The 16973-nt window shown below is 44.7% G+C and overlaps 2 non-coding genes across 2 annotated transcripts; one reads left to right on the top strand and one right to left on the bottom strand.

Moving 5' to 3' along the window:
• Positions 1-3258: 3258 nt before the first annotated feature.
• On the bottom strand, positions 3259-3330 carry trnaw-cca (transfer RNA tryptophan (anticodon CCA)). The gene has a single exon. It is a non-coding gene; the product is annotated as a tRNA-Trp (tRNA).
• A 226-nt stretch (positions 3331-3556) lies between these two features.
• Positions 3557-3638, top strand: trnas-gcu (transfer RNA serine (anticodon GCU)). Its single transcript has one exon. It is a non-coding gene; the product is annotated as a tRNA-Ser (tRNA).
• Positions 3639-16973: the final 13335 nt, after the last annotated feature.

The raw sequence follows: 16973 nt of genomic DNA, 5'->3' as shown, positions 1-16973 counted from the left end.
AATATACCCATCTTTCTAATCCTATGAGAAAGACGAGTTGGCAATTTCAGCAATTATTTGAAAAAACAAGTTCCATCAGCGAATGCAGACAGGCAGGAGGAGATACCTGTAACTCAATACTCAGACAATGTTTGAAAGGACCTGTGTGTTCCGATGGTCAGTGTTCTGTGTGAAGCTGGGAGGGGTTTGATTTTTCCTATTAATCTGCAATCCTTCAGTTAGTTCTTTGTGGAGCTGTTTCTGTGTGTGTTTCCGAGTCAGGGATGTTGGAAATGATCTTTCGTTTTCTGAATGTTACCGACCAAAGTCCTATCTGCTTCTCAGAAGGACCGCTCAGTGAGCTGAGGCTACGTTTCTGAGTTAACACCCACTCAAGCTTTCCCTGCAGCCTAGAACTCAATGACTGAAGAGAAATTGTGTCTTTCAAATGAAGAGGGTGCAGGTTGAACAATTTCCTGTCCTTCCTTTGGTAATCTCCAGAGTAAGTTGCTGGGTGACAGGTGCAGTATTGCAATGAGGAAAATGGAAAAGAGAATTGGGGCAATGTCACAATCTTGTTTGGTTGCAGACTTCACTGAACGGGGTTTGTGTTGTTTCACTTGGTGAGGGTCACTGACTGCATGTGATTGTGGAGTAGGCAGAGGATGGTGACACATGTCAGTGAGCAGACAAGTCTGAGGATAATGGCGAGAGAGTCATGCAGTACAGAAGAGGCGCCTCAGCTCATCAAATCTGCACCGACAATCCTACATGAAACCTGCACCAATCCTACCCTCCAGCACTGGGCCCATGGTCCTGAACGTTATGACATTTCAAGTGTTCATCCACATGCTTTGTAAACTTAGTGACACTTTCCCGCCTCTACTACCCTCCCAGGGATTGCAATCCAAGACTCTCACCAAGCATTGGATGAAAAAAAATGTTTCCCTCAAATCCCTTCTAAACTTCCTGCCCCTCACCTTAAAATTCTGCCCCTTGTTATCAATCCTGAAACTGAGAAGAACATCTGCTTCCTATCCAAAATCTCCATAACCTTCATAATCTTATACACCTCAATCAAGTCTCCCCTCAGCCTTCTCTGCTCTAAAGGAAACAACCCGAGCCTATGAAATCTCCCTTCCAGTTAACATCCGGGTGAATGGCATTAGTACCCTCTCCAGTACGATCGTATCCTTCCTATCGTGATTAGACCAGAACTGCAATCAGTACTTAAACTGTGGCCTCACCAATGTTTTGTGCCGCTCCAACATTGCCTTGCAGCTCTTATAATCATACACTCATGCTCCATTCCTGACGCTCCATGATTCTTCACGACTCACAGGGTAAAAGGCTTTTTCGACGTCGAAAAGTATTACGTACGTTGCTGGAGTTTCCCTTGTATTTTCGGGGATCTGGGAATCTGTGGATCATCTTACAATGGAATGAAAAATAATATTGTCACGATATTGGCGGCACGGTAGCGCAGTGGTTAGCACTGCTGCTTCACAGGGTCCCGGGTTCGATTCCCGACTCAGGTCACTGTCTGTGTGGAGTTTGCACATTCTCCTCGTGTCTCCGTGGGTTTCCTCCGGGTGCTCCGGTTTCCTCCCACAGTCCAAAGATGTGCGGGTTAGGTTGATTGGCCAGGTTAAAAATTGCCCCTTAGAGTCCTGGGATGCGTAGGTTCGAGGAATTAGCGGGTAAATATGTGGGGGTAGGGCGTGGGTGGGATTGTGGTCGGTGCAGACTCGATGGGCCGAATGGCCTCCTTCTGCACTGTAGGATTTCTATGATTTATTCACATGGTGCTCACGTCAGCTGAGGCGTACGTGAGCTGACCGCATGGCCTGACTTTGGTATTTCTTACGATGATATTAGAAGTTTCGATTCTTGCCGCGGCCGCTTTAAAGCGAAATCTGGTGGAACTTCCTGGGAACGGAGTTTTTTCGCGTCATATGAAGTCCACTTTTTTATTCAAACATTGCAGGTCTCTTTCTCACAATACATTTCCTTGTTATTTTGTCAATAAAATTCCCACTCATGCTAATAATTTTACCTCCGAACAATTCCACAATATCTGTTTGTTCCGGATAAATTATTGATGTTCTCAACGAGAATAAAATGCTTTGTTTCGATCGGTTTCATTAAATTCTGTGGAGGGAATTCTCATCTCCTCGGAAGAGGTTTAATCATTATCTAAATGAACTGTTTTAGTTTACAGGGATGAAAGGTTATGTCGCTGGGCTGGTAATCCAGAAACCCGCACTAATCTTTGGGGACACGGAGTAAATCCCACCGCGGCAGCTGGTGAAATTTAAATTCACTGATTTAATACATAGAAACATGGATAGAAAACAGCAACAGGAGAGGCCATTCAGCCAATCGAAGTCTGGAATTGAAAGCAAGTCTCTGAAATGGTGGCCTTGTAATTTCCGTCGATTGTTTTCCACAGACAACATATAGAACAACTGAAAACATGTCACACAACAGGAAACACCTTTACAGAACAGAGAAAACTTCTGCTCAAGACGGATCATATATACACAACCGGGAACACATATTTACACAACAGGGAAGAATTTGACACAAACACAGTGAAGATCTGTCAACGGCAGATCCCGTTTCAGAAAAGAGAGAAGAGTTACATGTCATTGTCCAGCCAGGGTGAGCTTCCCAACACGCGGGTCTTGTTTGAAATAAAAATGCAATGAACAGCTTCCTCCCTCCCGCGCACCAGGAATTGGCAGGAACCGGAAAACATTCCGGAGCAGAGTAGCATAGCGGAAGCCTGCTGGGCCTATAACGCAGAGGTCGCTGGATTGAAACCATTCTCTTGCTGTCATATTCTCACTCACTCACGTCAAATGAAACATTCGGCTGCTGCCCAATTTTCTCAACCACCTGGTCGAAAACAGATTGTGATAACTGAAGTTACCAGTCTCGTTATCCTTACTCTTTGCCTCAGTTGACTGGACAGCTTTTTCAGCTAAAAGCTCGGGATCAATTCTTGTGTCGATTGAGATTGTTCATGAAGGCCCCGGCTTCTCAGCCTTGCTCCTCGCCTGAGGTGCGACTCCTTCGGTTAAATCACCACCAGTTATCTATCCCCTTTGATGACCCCGAGAAACACTTGGGACTGTGTACCTTGCTTTAACTTTACAAGCAATGTACGAATCACATCCCTGACACATTGTTCAAATATAAAAGTACTGAGCATGCGAACCGGAAGTATTCATAAAATGTAACTCCTTTCATAGCTTCGAGATCTGTCATTCCCCATGAGCCTGACGTGACTTGAACACGTAACCTTCTGATCTGGAGTCAGACGCGCTACCATTGCGCCACAAGCTCACAGTTTTTACTGCTCTTTTACATCTGGGTTATGTTCGGTGAATTCAAAACTCAAACAGGGAATTGACTCCCTCTTTTCTTGCTCGGGATTTACATCGAATGAAAGAGTAACAGCGAACCAAAATTAACAGGAAGGTAGAAACACAAAATTATCTTACAGGAGAAATGTGTTCTTTGTTCCAGGTGTTAAAATCACAGGAGGTGATTAGAAAATTGGCCATTGCATGACGAGGTGGCCGAGTGGTTAAGGCGATGGACTGCTAATCCATTGTGCTCTGCACGCGTGGGTTCGAATCCCATTCTCGTCGGTGGTGCATTTTCTCTTTATTGGGTGTGAACTGATGATTCGTTGGTGTTTTGAGATTCACGGAACCAAGATGAAGTTTGGACACAGAGTTGGTGGGTGGATATTCCAACTCAAATCCATATTCCAGATTCCTAATCCAATGAGAAACTCGATCTGGCAATCGATTCAAATCAGGACCCCAGCTTTGGGCGGGAGATTGGCACCACGAGAACATGTGGTTTCAGAAGCCCCAAAGTAGACTCCAGCTTCATTTGCGGCTCGAGTGGCAGATGTTGTCTTTCCGGAATCGGCAGGTCAGTCTTTAAAATTCGTGAGGGATTAGCTGGATTGGCCATGCTAAATTGCCCTAAATTGTGAGGTGCGACTGTCGCACGGTAAATATGTGGGGTTCCGGGGACGCGGCCTGCGTCGGATTGTTGTCGGTGCAGCTCGATGGGCGGAATGTCCTTCTTCTGCACTGTGGGGATTCTATGAAGTTCGAGGCGGCAGTTTCACTTCTCTGAGAACATTGATACACCAGTTCCTTATTTCTACAAACTTTATCTAAAAAGCCGACTCCGATGAGATTCTGACCCACAACCTTTGAATATCTCAGCAGACAATGATGAGAAGTCCAACATAGAAATCATAGAATCATAGAAACCCCACAGTGCAGAAGGAGGCCATTTTGGCCCATCGAGTCTGCACCGACCACAATCCCACCCAGGCCCTACCCCCACATATTTACCCGCTAATCCCTCTAACTACGCATCTCAGGGACAATTTTTAACCTGGCCAATCAACCTAACCTGCACATCTTTGGACTGTGGGAGGAAACCGGAGCACCCGGAGGAAACCCACGCAGACACGAGGAGAATGTGCAAACTCCACACAGACAGTGACCCAGGCCAGGAATCGAACCAGGGACCCTGGAGCTGTGAAGCAGCAGTGCTAACCACTGTGCTACCGTGCCGCCACAGAGCCGCAGCTGCAGCATTTATTCCCCATTCCCATATGGGAATTTCTGACGTCGTTGAACAAACAGTTCAAAAGTTGAGCAATTGTATAGTTTCAAAAATACTTCATTGTCATTAAAATATTTTTGGACGTCCTGTGGTTGTGAAAAGAGCTACAGAAATTTCAGTAGAACTCCCATAGAGCACAGACAGGTTGGTCAAATGGGAGGACATGTGGCAGATGAAGAATGAAGTGATTCCTTTTGGTGGGAAAAACACAAAGAGACAATATAAAAGAAAGGGTATAATTACAAAACGAGGCGCAGGAACCGCGGGAAATGGGTGGGCATTTGTATAAATCATTGAAGGTGGCAGGACAGGTTGGAAGTGCCGTCAATAAAGCGGACAGTATCCATGGCTTTATAACCAAAAGCAAGGATCTGATAACAATTTACTGCAAAGAAAATGCTGATGAGCTATTAGATAGCACTTTAGATATTCTCAGCCTTGCCTCTCGGCTGAGGTATGGTAATCCTGAGACTAAATCATCACCAGTAGACCTCCCTGTTGAGATGAGGATCAGTGGATGGTCATTTGGGACTATGCTGACTTTAACTTTATATCTGTGTCATATTCAGACTGTGTTTTCCATTATCTGCTGCTGTGTGAGGGTTGGGATCTTTCTCATTCTGTCATGGAACTGTGCGTGTACAAGCGATTTGTTCTGAAACTCAGCTCCGGGAACTGTAAATTAGTTTTGAATTCATTCCGTATTTGCAATCTCGAGGATTGTAAACGAGTTGATGGATCTCTTCATTTTGAATCTCCGATGCATTTTTTTCAGCGTCGCTGACAGGACCAACATTATGTTTTTATTCATTTTGGGGCTTGGGCGTCACTAGCTGGGCAGCATTTAAGAACAAAGAACAAAGAACAATACAGCACAGAAACAGGCCCTTCAGCCCTCCAAGCCCGCGCCGCTCCGTGGTCCAAACTAGACCATTCTTTTGTATCCCTCCATTCCCACTCCGTTCATGTGGCTACCTAGATAAGTCTTAAACGTTCCCAGTGTGTCCGCCTCCACCACCTTGCCCGGCAGCGCATTCCAGGCCCCCACCACCCTCTGTGTAAAATACGTCTTTCTGATATCCGTGTTAAACCTCCCCCCCCCCGCCACCCTCACCTTGAACCTATGACCCCTCATGAACGTCACCACCGACCTGGGAAAAAGCTTCCCACCGTTCACCCTATCTATGCCTTTCATAATTGTATACACCTCTATTAGGTCACCCCTCATCCTCCGTCTTTCCACTGAGAACAACCCCAGTTTACCCAATCTCTCCTCATAACTAAGCCCCTCCATACCAGGCAACATCCTGGTAAACCTCCTCTGCACTCTCTCTAAAGCCTCCACGTCCTTCTGGTAGTGTGGCGACCAGAACTCGGCGCAGTATTCCAAATGCGGCCGAACCAACATTCTATATAACTGCAACATCAGACCCCAACTTTTATACTCTATGCCCCGTCCTATAAAGGCAAGCATGCCATATGCCTTCTTCACTACTTTCTCCACCTGTGACGTCACCTTCAAGGATCTGTGCACTTGCACACGCAGGTCCCTTTGCGTATCTACACCCTTTATGGTTCTGCCATTTATCGTATAGCTCCCCCCTACGTTAGTTCTACCAAATGCATCACTTCTCATTCATCTGGATTGAACTCCATCTGCCATTTCTTTGCCCAAATTTCCAGCCTATCCATATCCTTCTGTAGCCTCTGACAATGTTCCTCACTATCTGCAACTCCAGCCATTTTCGTGTCGTCCGCAAACTTACTGATCACCCCAGTTACACCTTCTTCCAGATCGTTTATATCAATCACAAACAGCAGAGGTCCCAATACAGAGCCCTGCGGAACACCACTAGTCACAGGCATCCAGCCGGAAAAAGACCCTTCCACTACCACCCTCTGTCTTCTGTGACCAAGCCAGTTCTCCACCCATCTAGCCACCTCCCCCTTTATCCCATGAGATCCAACCTTTTACGCCAACCTACCTTGAGGGACTTTGTCAAACGCTTTACTAAAGTCCATATAGACGACATCCACGGCCCTTCCCTCGTCAACCATTCTCGTCACTTCTTCAAAAAACTCCACCAGGTTAGTTTACTGCTCAAACCTAGCTACCGAGGGCAGTTGAGAGGTAATCACATTGCTGTATCTCTGGAGTCACATTTAGGCCAGACCGGGCAAGGACGGCAGATGTTGTTCCCTAAGGGGCATTACTTTACAAGATAAGTTTTTCCGACGATGGTCAGTAATTTCATGGTCATCAGTACATTCTTGATCACAGATATTTTTTATTGAATTCAAATGTCACCAGCTGCAATGGCCCCAGAATATTAACTGAGTTTCTGGATTAATATTCCAACAATGATACCACAAAACCGTCGCCTCCAAATTTCCCTCAAACCGAATGCTTTGGTAGGTCAACTCCAAGAGCAGCTCAGGGTGAACTACATTGCTGTGTGTCGGAAGTCACATGTCGGCCAGACCAAGAAACCCTTCTCCATAGAACATTACAGAATCAGTTTTTTTTACGACAATTGATTCAAGGTCATTAATGCAGATATTTTTATTGATTTCGAATTTCAAGATCTGCCGTGGCAGGGGATGTATGTGTGTGTGTGTGTGTGTGCGTGTGTGTGTGTGTTTGTGTGTGCGCGAGGGAGAGAGAGAGATTGACTCATTATCAGTCAGTTTGTGAGTGTGGATTAATCCCTTCTTTTCCCTCACAAGCACAGTGCTGCTCCTGCGCTTGTCAAATCCTATGACAAAACACTTCTACTCCTGTGACCCTGGTGGGCGGGTGGGGATGCGGTGAGGTTTGACGGCAATGCCTCAGGATGCTGAGTGTGAAAACAGCCAATTTTAAAGCATGTGTGTCAGAAGGTGAAGAGTGAACTTGTCTGTGAGAAGATCACACAACAGCTGTGTCTGGAGCTGTGTTCGAGAGACACGTTTTGGGTTGCCAGTAAATGAACTCCTGAAATGAAGACACAAAATGAGAAACAGGAAATGCTGGAAATATTCAGCAGTTCTGAAAGCAGCTGTGGAGAGATATTCCTGTTGCCAGGATGTAACTCTCCAATTGGATACTTCACGTTGCTCAGATTTTACAATCTCAAAATCTTCGTGGGAGGAACAGGTAGAACGGGAATTGGATCTTTGTTGATTTGAGCAAACAGAGTAATGCAGCAATAAGAAGCTCTTCACCCCGCCCCCGCCTCCCCCCCCCCCCTCCACCCGGCGGCTTCGGGAATGATGGGACTCAGATACGGGCCTCTGGCTGGGTTTGAAAAATGGAAAAGTACATCGAATTTTAAATGAGATGACAATGAAGATGGAATTTAAATCGACTTGTGCAGATTCGGCTGTCTAACAAGGGAGTCAGGCTGGCCGAGCAGTTTAAGGCGCTGTGTTAAGGTCGCTGTCTCCACTCGCGGCGTGAGTTCAAATTCCACGCCTGGTATTGCTTTTTCCTCCTACGCCAGGCACCATCCAAACCCGCGAAATCTTCCACCTGGAAGCACAAGGGCAGCAGATGCACAGAAAAAAACGACCATCTGCAAGTCCCACTCCGATGGACACACGCCATCCTGACCTGGAAATATATCGCCGTTTCTGTGGCTGGCTCGCAATCCTGGAACTCCCTGCCGGAAAGGTGTGCAGTGGCTCAATAATGAATTCACTGTCAAATTCTGAGAGATAATTAATTCTGGACAATAAATGCTTCCCGGGCCAGCGATACACATGTCCCGTATAAATGAAGTTCTAAAGAAATCATCTCCTGTCACAGGAGGAGCACATCTGAATTCAGAGCAGAAAATTGGGTGTGTGAATCACATCCTGAACATGGCTACTTTTATATCAGATATGTATCTGAACACAGTAAATGGAACCCAGCTCACGATAGGCCGCTCAATGTTTAGCCGAGTGGTTTCACTGAGTGATGGGTGTGATATTCTCTGATGTACAATGTCGGGGAAGGGCAGATTTGAAAGGTTTACTGGGAAATTGGTGCAGTCTCGATTGGCCACTGTAGGGATTCTGTATTTTTTTGACTTATGATTCTATACCCAACCCATTACATGCGTGGAGAGAGAAACAGGTCGGTCTAGTGAAAGGCCAAGATTTGAAATGTGAGCTATCTCTATTTTCACATACTACCACAGCTGAAATTTATTTCCGACATTCCATTGTCGTGCGACAAAGACTATCGGGTTCTGCAGCTGAGCTGGTTAAATCTCTTTCAAGTGATCTCTGCTATCGCACAAGGCCAAATATCACTTTCTTGCAAGTTAATATTGTTTTTCACTTTCCAGTAGGTGTTCTGCAGATATACAAAATAACCACATTTCGATACTTCCCGCAAATATCTCTGCTGTTTATTTAGAGGATACAGGAATTTTCATCAGCTCTCGCTTGAAGTGAACTGCAACAAACTCACTCCTTTTAATGCTCCAAACACAGCTTTCCCCCTTTCTCTTAGTGAATTTCTAACACAGTCAGTTTGCCGTAGAATCATAGAATCACAACAGTACTGAAGGAGAACGTTCCGCCCATTGAATCTGTACCGACTATCCGACAGAGCATTCCACGCAGGCCTTATCCCCAGAGCGCCATGCATCCACCCCGCCAATCTACTTAACCTGCACATCTTGGGAAACAGAGGGGCAATCTAGCATGGCCAATCCACCCAACCGGCACGGTAGCACAGTGGTTAGCACTGCTGCTTCACAGCTCCAGGGTCCCGGGTTCGATTCCCGGCTCGGGTCACTGTCTGTGTGGAGTTTGCACATTCTCCTCGTGTCTGCGTGGGTTTCCTCCGGGTGCTCCGGTTTCCTCCCACAGTCCAAAGATGTGCGGGTTAGGTTGATTGGCCAGGTTAAAAATTGCCCCTTAGAGTCCTGGGATGCATAGGTTAGAGGGATTAGCGGGTAAATATGTGGGGGTAGGGCCTGGGTGGGATTGTGGTCGGTGCAGACTCGATGGGCCGAATGGCCTCCTTCTGCACTGTAGGGTTTCTATGTTTCTATGTTTCTTTTGAATGTGGGAGGAAGTCAGAGCACCTGGTTTCCAGAGGTAACATTCCTGGGTGTCTGCATCTTGAGCAACACGACGTCTGTCTGACACAATCCAGGATAAAGCATCTAATTTCATTCGCTTCCCATCCACACACATTCACTCCCTGCACCACGGTCGCACAATGGCAGCAGTGTGCCCCATCGACACGTTGCACTGCAGAAATTCGCCAAGGCTCCTTTGACAGCACCTTCCAAGCTCGCTACCACTCCAACCTAGAAGGGAAAGCGCAACACATACATCGGAACAACAACAGCTCTTTGCAGGACACTATTATACATAGAACAGTACAGCACAGAATATGCCCTTCGGCCCACGATGTTGTGCCGAGCTTTATCTGAAACCAAGATCAAGCTATCCCACTCCCTATCATCCTGGTGTGCTCCATGTGCCTATCCAATAACCGCTTAAATGTTCCTAAAGTGTCTGACTCCACTATCACTGCAGGCAGTCCATTCCACACCCCAACCACTCTCTGCGTAAAGAACCTACCTCTGATATCCTTGCTATATCTCCCACCACGAACCTATAGTTATGCCCCCTTGTAATAGCTCCATCCACCCGAGGAAATAGTCTTTGAACGTTCACTCTATCTATCCCCTTCATCATTTTATAAACCTCTATTAAGTCTCCCCTCAGCCTCCTCCGCTCCAGAGAGAACAGCCCTAGCTCCCTCAACCTTTCCTCATAAGACCTACCCTCCAAACCAGGCAGCATCCTGGTAAATCTCCCCTGCACTCTTTCCAGCGCTTCCACATCCTTCTTATAGTGAGGTGACCAGAACTGCACACAATATTGCAAATGTGGTCTCACCAAGGTCCTGTACAGTTGCAGCATAACCCCACGGCTCTTAAACTCCAACCCCCTGTTAATAAAAGCTAACACACTATAGGCCTTCTTCACAGCTCTATCCACTTGAGTGGCAACCTTTAGAGATCTGTGGATATGGACCCCAAGATCTCTCTGTTCCTCCACAGTCTTCAGAACCCTACCTTTGACCCTGTAATCCACATTTAAATTAGTCCTACCAAAATGAATCACCTCACATTTATCAGGGTTAAACTCCATTTGCCATTTTTCAGCCCAGCTTTGCATCCTATCTATGTCTCTTTGCAGCCTACAACAGCCCTCCACCTCATCCACTACTCCTCCAATCTTGGTGTCATCAGCAAATTTACTGATCCACCCTTCATGTATTTATTATTTATATTTATTTATAAATTGTTTGTTTGTGTGTGTTCCTTCATCTTCTTTACGGTTCGTTTCGTGTAAATAAGCTAAATATCTAATTGAACAGGATGTTACAGGGTCCCAAACCAGCGTTCTCTGCTTGAACAGAGGGGAGTACAATAGGATGAGGGCAGAATCGGCTAATGTAGTCTGGGAGCGCAGACTTGTTGGTAGGAAAGCTGAGCAACAGTGGAGGATTTTTAAAGAGATTTTCCTCAGTACTCAGCAAAAATATATTCCTGTGATAAAAAAGGAATGTAAGAAAAGGGATAACCAGCCGTGGATAACTGAGGAAATAAAGGAGAGTATTAAATTAAAAACCGATGCGTACAGAGTGGCCAAAACTAGTGGGGAATTAGATGATTGGGAAAGCTTTAAAAAACAACAAAGAACTACTAAGAAAGCGATAAAGAAAGGAAAGATAGATTATGAAACTAAACTAGCACAAAATATAAAAACTGATAGTAAAAGTTTTTACAAATACATAAAAAGGAAAAGAATAGCTAAAGTAAATGTTGGACCCTTAGAAGACGAGAAGGGGGAGTTAATAATGGGAAATGAGGAAACGCCCGAGGCCTTAAACAAGTTTTTTGCGTCGTTCTTCACGGTAGAGGACACAAATAGCTTACCGAACATTGATGGTCGTGGGACTGTCGGGGGTGAGGTCCTTAAAACGATTACTCTTACTAAAGAGGTAGTGCTTGGTAGGCTAATGGGACTAAAGGTAGACAAGTCCCCGGACCCGGATGGAATGCATCCCAGGGTACTGAAAGAAATGCTAGAAGTAACAGCGGATGCGTTGGTTGTAATTTATCAAATTTCACTGGACTCTGGGGAAGTGCCAGCTGATTGGAAAACAGCTAATGTGACGCCACTGTTTAAAAAAGGTGGACAAAATGCGGGTAACTACAGGCCGGTTAGCTTAACGTCCGTAGTTGGGAAATTGCTGGAATCCATCATTAAAGAAGAAATAGCAGGACACCTGGGAAAAAATGGTTTGATCAACCAGACGCAGCATGGATTCATGAAGGGAAAGTCGTGTTTGACGAATTTACTGGATTTTTATGAAGATGTAATGAGTGCGATTGACAGAGGGAAGCTGGTGGATGTGGTATTTTTGGATTTCCAGAAGGCTTTCGATAAGGTGCCTCACAAATGTTTGCTGCAGAAGATTAGGGGACACGGAGTTGGGGGTAATGTGTTAGCGTGGCTTGAGGATTGGCTATCTAACAGGATGTGGAAATGCCGGCGTTGGACTGGGGTAAACACAGTAAGAAGTTTAGCAACACCAGGTTAAAGTCCAACAGGTTTATTTGGTAGCAAAAGCCACACAAAAAAGCTTGTGTGGCTTTTGCTACCAAATAAACCTGTTGGACTTTAACCTGGTGTTGTTAAACTTCTTACTGTATTTAACAGGAAGCAGAGAGTTGGAATAAATGAGTGCTTTTCTGGTTGGCAGTTGGTGACAAGTGACGTGCCACAGGGATCGGTGCTGGGGCCTCAAGTGTTCACCATATACATAGACGATCTAGAGGAGGGGACCGAGTGTCGGGCAACAAAGTTTGCGGATGATACAAAGATGAGAGGGAAAGTGAATTGCGTGGATGCGGAAAGTCTGCAGAGAGATTTGGATAGGCTAAGTGAGTGGGCGAGGATCTGGCAGATGGAGTATAACGTTGACAAGTTTGACGTTATCTACTTTGGATGGAATAGTAAAATTGACTGTTATTTAAATGGTGAAAAATTACAACATTCGACTGTGCAGAGGGACCCGGGGGTCCTTGTGCATGAATCGCAAAAACTCAGTTTGCAGGTGCAGCAGGTGATCAAGAAGGCAAATTGAATGTTGGCCTTTATCCCGAAGGGGATGGAGTATAAAAGCAGGGAGGTCTCGCTGCAATTGTACAAGGTACAGGTGAGGCCGCAACTGGAGTACTGTGTGCAATTTTGGTCCCCTTATTTGCGGAAGGATGTATTGGCCTTGGAGGGATTACAGAGTAGGTTCACCAGGTTGATACCGGAGATGAGGGGGTTAGCTTATGAGGAGAGATTGAGTAGATTGGGCCTGTACTCGTTGGAGTTTAGAAGGCTGAGGGGAGATCATATAAGATAATGAAGGGGCTCGACAGGGTAGAGGCAGAGAGATTCTTTCTACTTAGAAAGGAAACAAGAACTAGAGGAAATAAGGGGGAGTCAGTTTAAGACAGAGTTGAGGAGGAACGTCTTCTCTCAGAGGGTAGTGAATCTCTGGAATTCTCTGCCGTTTGAAGCAGTGGAGGTTACCTCGTTGAATATGTTTAAGTCACAGGGAGATAGATTTCTGATCAATAAGGGAATTAGGGGTTGTGGGGAGCGGGCGGGTAAGTGGCATTAATCCATGATCAGCCATGATCTTATTGAATGGCGGGGCAGTCTCGAGGGGCTAGATGGCCTACTCCTGCTCCTATTTCTCATGTTCTTATGTTCTGATGTTCTTACTGTTACTAACCGAACTGGCGAACGTTGTGCCAAACTCTATTAAAGAAAAACAGGATTTGCGATTTATTCTCAAGTCCGTGGTTTTTCTGGGAACCGAGTAAACAGAAACAGCGTGGAAAGATGGCAGAGCAGAAAATGTTGCCGCAACTTTCCCTCTCTGTTGATTTGATTTATTATTGTCACGTGTATTAACATATAGTGAAAAGTATTGTTTCTTGCGCGCTATACAAACAAAACATACCGTTCATAGAGAAGGAAATGAGAGAGTGCCGAATGTAGTGTTACAGTCATAGCTAGGATGGAGAGAAAGATCAACTTAATGCAAGGTAAGTCCATTCAAAAGTCTGACAGCAGCAGGGAAGAAGCTGTTCTTGAGTCTGTTGGTACGTGACCTCAGACTTTTGTATCTTTTTCCCGACGGAAGAAGGTGGAAAAGAGAATGTCCGGGGTGCGTGGGGTCCTTAATTATGCTGGCTGCTATGCCGAGGCAGTCGGAAGTGCAGCCAGAGTCAATGGATGGGAGGCTGATTTGCGTGAAGGATTGGGCTACATTCACAACTGTTTGTAGTTCCTTGCAGTCTTGACAGAACAGGAGCCATACCAAGCTGCGATACAACCAGAAAGAATGCTTTCTATATTGCATCTGCAAAAGTTGGTGAGGGTCGTAGCTGACATGCCAAATTTCCTTAGTCTTCTGAGAAAGTAGAGGTATGGGGGGACCAGGACAGGTTGTCAGTTATCTGGACACCTAAAAAGCTGAAGCTCTGAACCGACTACCCACCTGATCCAAAATTGGAATTTGCTGGGATTCTAACCCACAACAGCTTAAAGGCTGACGACCATTTAGAAATCCAAAACACTACCCATTGGGCCACAGACTTCTACGCACGAAACTGAATTTAGAAGCTCATGTATGGATTTTTGACAATGTAGAGACTCTCGGAAAGTCCAACAATCTCGTAGCTACAACATCGAGAACTGTGAAGAGGAACTTCATTGATTACAAGTCGTATCAGGACATCTTATGTCTGTGAAAAGCGCTGTGCAAATACACATATTTGTGTACTCTATAAACGAAATCTGTCCACCACAGAATGCTCCTCCCTCTCTCTCTCTTCCTCATTCTCCTGGACAATCTTGCAGGTTTGATCGTCTGGAGACACATTCTAGTCTGCCTGTCACAGGGCTGGTCAGAAAGTGTTCCCTGTTCCAGTTAAACACCTGCACAGAAAACAGAGCAAAAGAGTGTGGTTGCTGGAAATCTGAAACACAAACAGAAAATGCTGGAAACAGCTCACCAGGTGAGGCAACACTTTTGATTAATGAAGATTTCTGTGAAACAAGTTCCTGAAGCATTGCACAGCTGCACAGTTTAAAGTTTCCTTTCATCCACATGGATGCTCCATTGTATGATTTTGAACAATTCAAATTAATAAAATTAATTGTTATTCTAGTTACTACAGCCTGAAAACCTCTCCCAGCATTGATATCACCCTGAGATTTGTAAATATTGAAATCCATTCTCTTTTTTTGAAAAAACACTTTTGGAACTGTGTCCATCACCCGCTCAGTTCTTTGTTAAAGAGAAGAGAATGCAAGATATATTTGGATAAGACAATAAGACCAGGCATAGGAGCAACATTAGGCCACTCGGCCCATCGAGTCTGCTCCACCATTCAATCATGGCTGATATCTTTCTCATCCACATTCTCCTGCCTCTTCCCAATAACCCCTGACGACCTTATTGATCAAGAACCTCCCTAATTTCCCTTTGACCAAATTGGTAAAGAAGCATAAAGTAGGGAATCACACACGACACTTCATGAAACTCACCGCTAAACATTAAAAAGTGACAGTGTTTAATCATGGATGGGTCTATTTGTTCATTTATTATTCACGGAGAATAAAAAACGTGAAGCAGTGTGCAATCTGATCAATATAACTCAGCAAGCTGAAACACAATGAGGATTGGGCAGCAGAAACCACCATTGGCAGTGGACAAAGTGGAGGTGCCAATGTTGACTGGGTTGTGTGACGGAACACGAAGACGTGGCAGGGTGAAGGTAAATAGGAAAGTGGGAACGCTAAATGTTTAATGGTCACTGTACAAATAGAAGGTGCAATGTAGACTGCAGGCTGGATATTCAATGGGGTCTGAGATGGGTGAATAGGCTGTGGAATCTTGGCATGGTAAAGGTTCAATCGCGATTAGGACGGGTAAAGGTATACTCTTTATTTCATATCACCTTTCCTCGACCTTCTGAACGAAATGTATCACCTCATACTTCTTTACATTCATTAAATTGTATCTGTCACGTAATTGCCCCATTCCGTCACCCAGTTTATATCTTCTTGACGACGATCAATTTCCTCCTTCAGTCGGTGCATAATATTTTCAAGTTTTGCCTCATGGAAAGTTGTTCTGAGATTTGAGATGGGTAAATAAACTCTGGAATCTTGGTAAGGTAAAGGTGTCTCACCTGAAGAAGTGGCTTGGGGCTCCGAAAGCTTGTGTGGCTTTTGCTACCAAATAAACCTGTTCGACTTTACACTGGTGTTGTGAAACTTCTTACTTTGTTTACCCCAGTCCAACACCGGCATCTCCACATCATGGTAAAGTTACAACATGGATTAGGAAGAGGATATCACCTCTCATCGACCTTCGGACTTCAATGTATCACTTCACACTTGTTACATAAATTAAAGTTTATTTATTAGTCACAAGTAGGCTGACATTAACACTGCAATGAAATTACTGTGAAAATCCTCAAATTAAATGTCATGTGCCATGTGTCTGCCCATTCCAAATGCCTGTCTATATCTTCTTGAAGTCGTGCAATACCCTTCTCACTCAAGTTCATTATATTCCAAGTCTTCCATCATTGGCAAATTTTGAGATTGAAATCTATACACCAAGATATAGGTCAGTAATATAAATCAAGAAAATAAAGTTTCTCTCTATATACCATCCCCAATCAAAGGTAAATAAAGTTTACTGTGTCCGATGTTTTAATAGGTTTGCACTAATAATTAAGCTGTTGCTTAATGAAATTCCAACTATGCTAAACAGCAATGATTCAAAATGCCACTTGGTTCAAAATAAAATGCCTGCCGGTACTAACATTTTCACTTAAAAAGCATAGCCTTTGCTGATTTTTCGGGATTGAAATGGTGAATACAGGGGAAAGCAGCCTATTGATAGATTTGGAAATGATAAGGCCAATGCATTTAGTATTCCTAAATTCCTCCGTCCCAGGTTCAATATCATTCAATATAACAAGTTCCAAATTAAACCGACTACATGGGAAAGTACATTAATATTGAATCCTCTATGGGATTTAATGCTGACATCCAATCATTAATTCCTGTTTGATCTGCCTCTGCAACAGGGACAACTCATGTTAATCTCTTCCGCTCTGTTGCAGTTCTGGGTTGCGGCCAGTAGATGTCGGCACATTGTCGGCAGGCTGAAATTTAGGCAACTGATAGGGTCACAACAGATAATGTCGAAACTTCAGTCAGGAGTCTAACAACACCAGGTTTAAGTCCAA

This window comes from Mustelus asterias, unplaced genomic scaffold (genome assembly GCF_964213995.1).
Source record: "Mustelus asterias unplaced genomic scaffold, sMusAst1.hap1.1 HAP1_SCAFFOLD_35, whole genome shotgun sequence".
In the NCBI taxonomy this organism is placed as follows: domain Eukaryota; kingdom Metazoa; phylum Chordata; class Chondrichthyes; order Carcharhiniformes; family Triakidae; genus Mustelus; species Mustelus asterias.
Note: the sequence above shows the minus strand (reverse complement) of the source record. Positions and strands in the feature narration are given on the sequence as shown.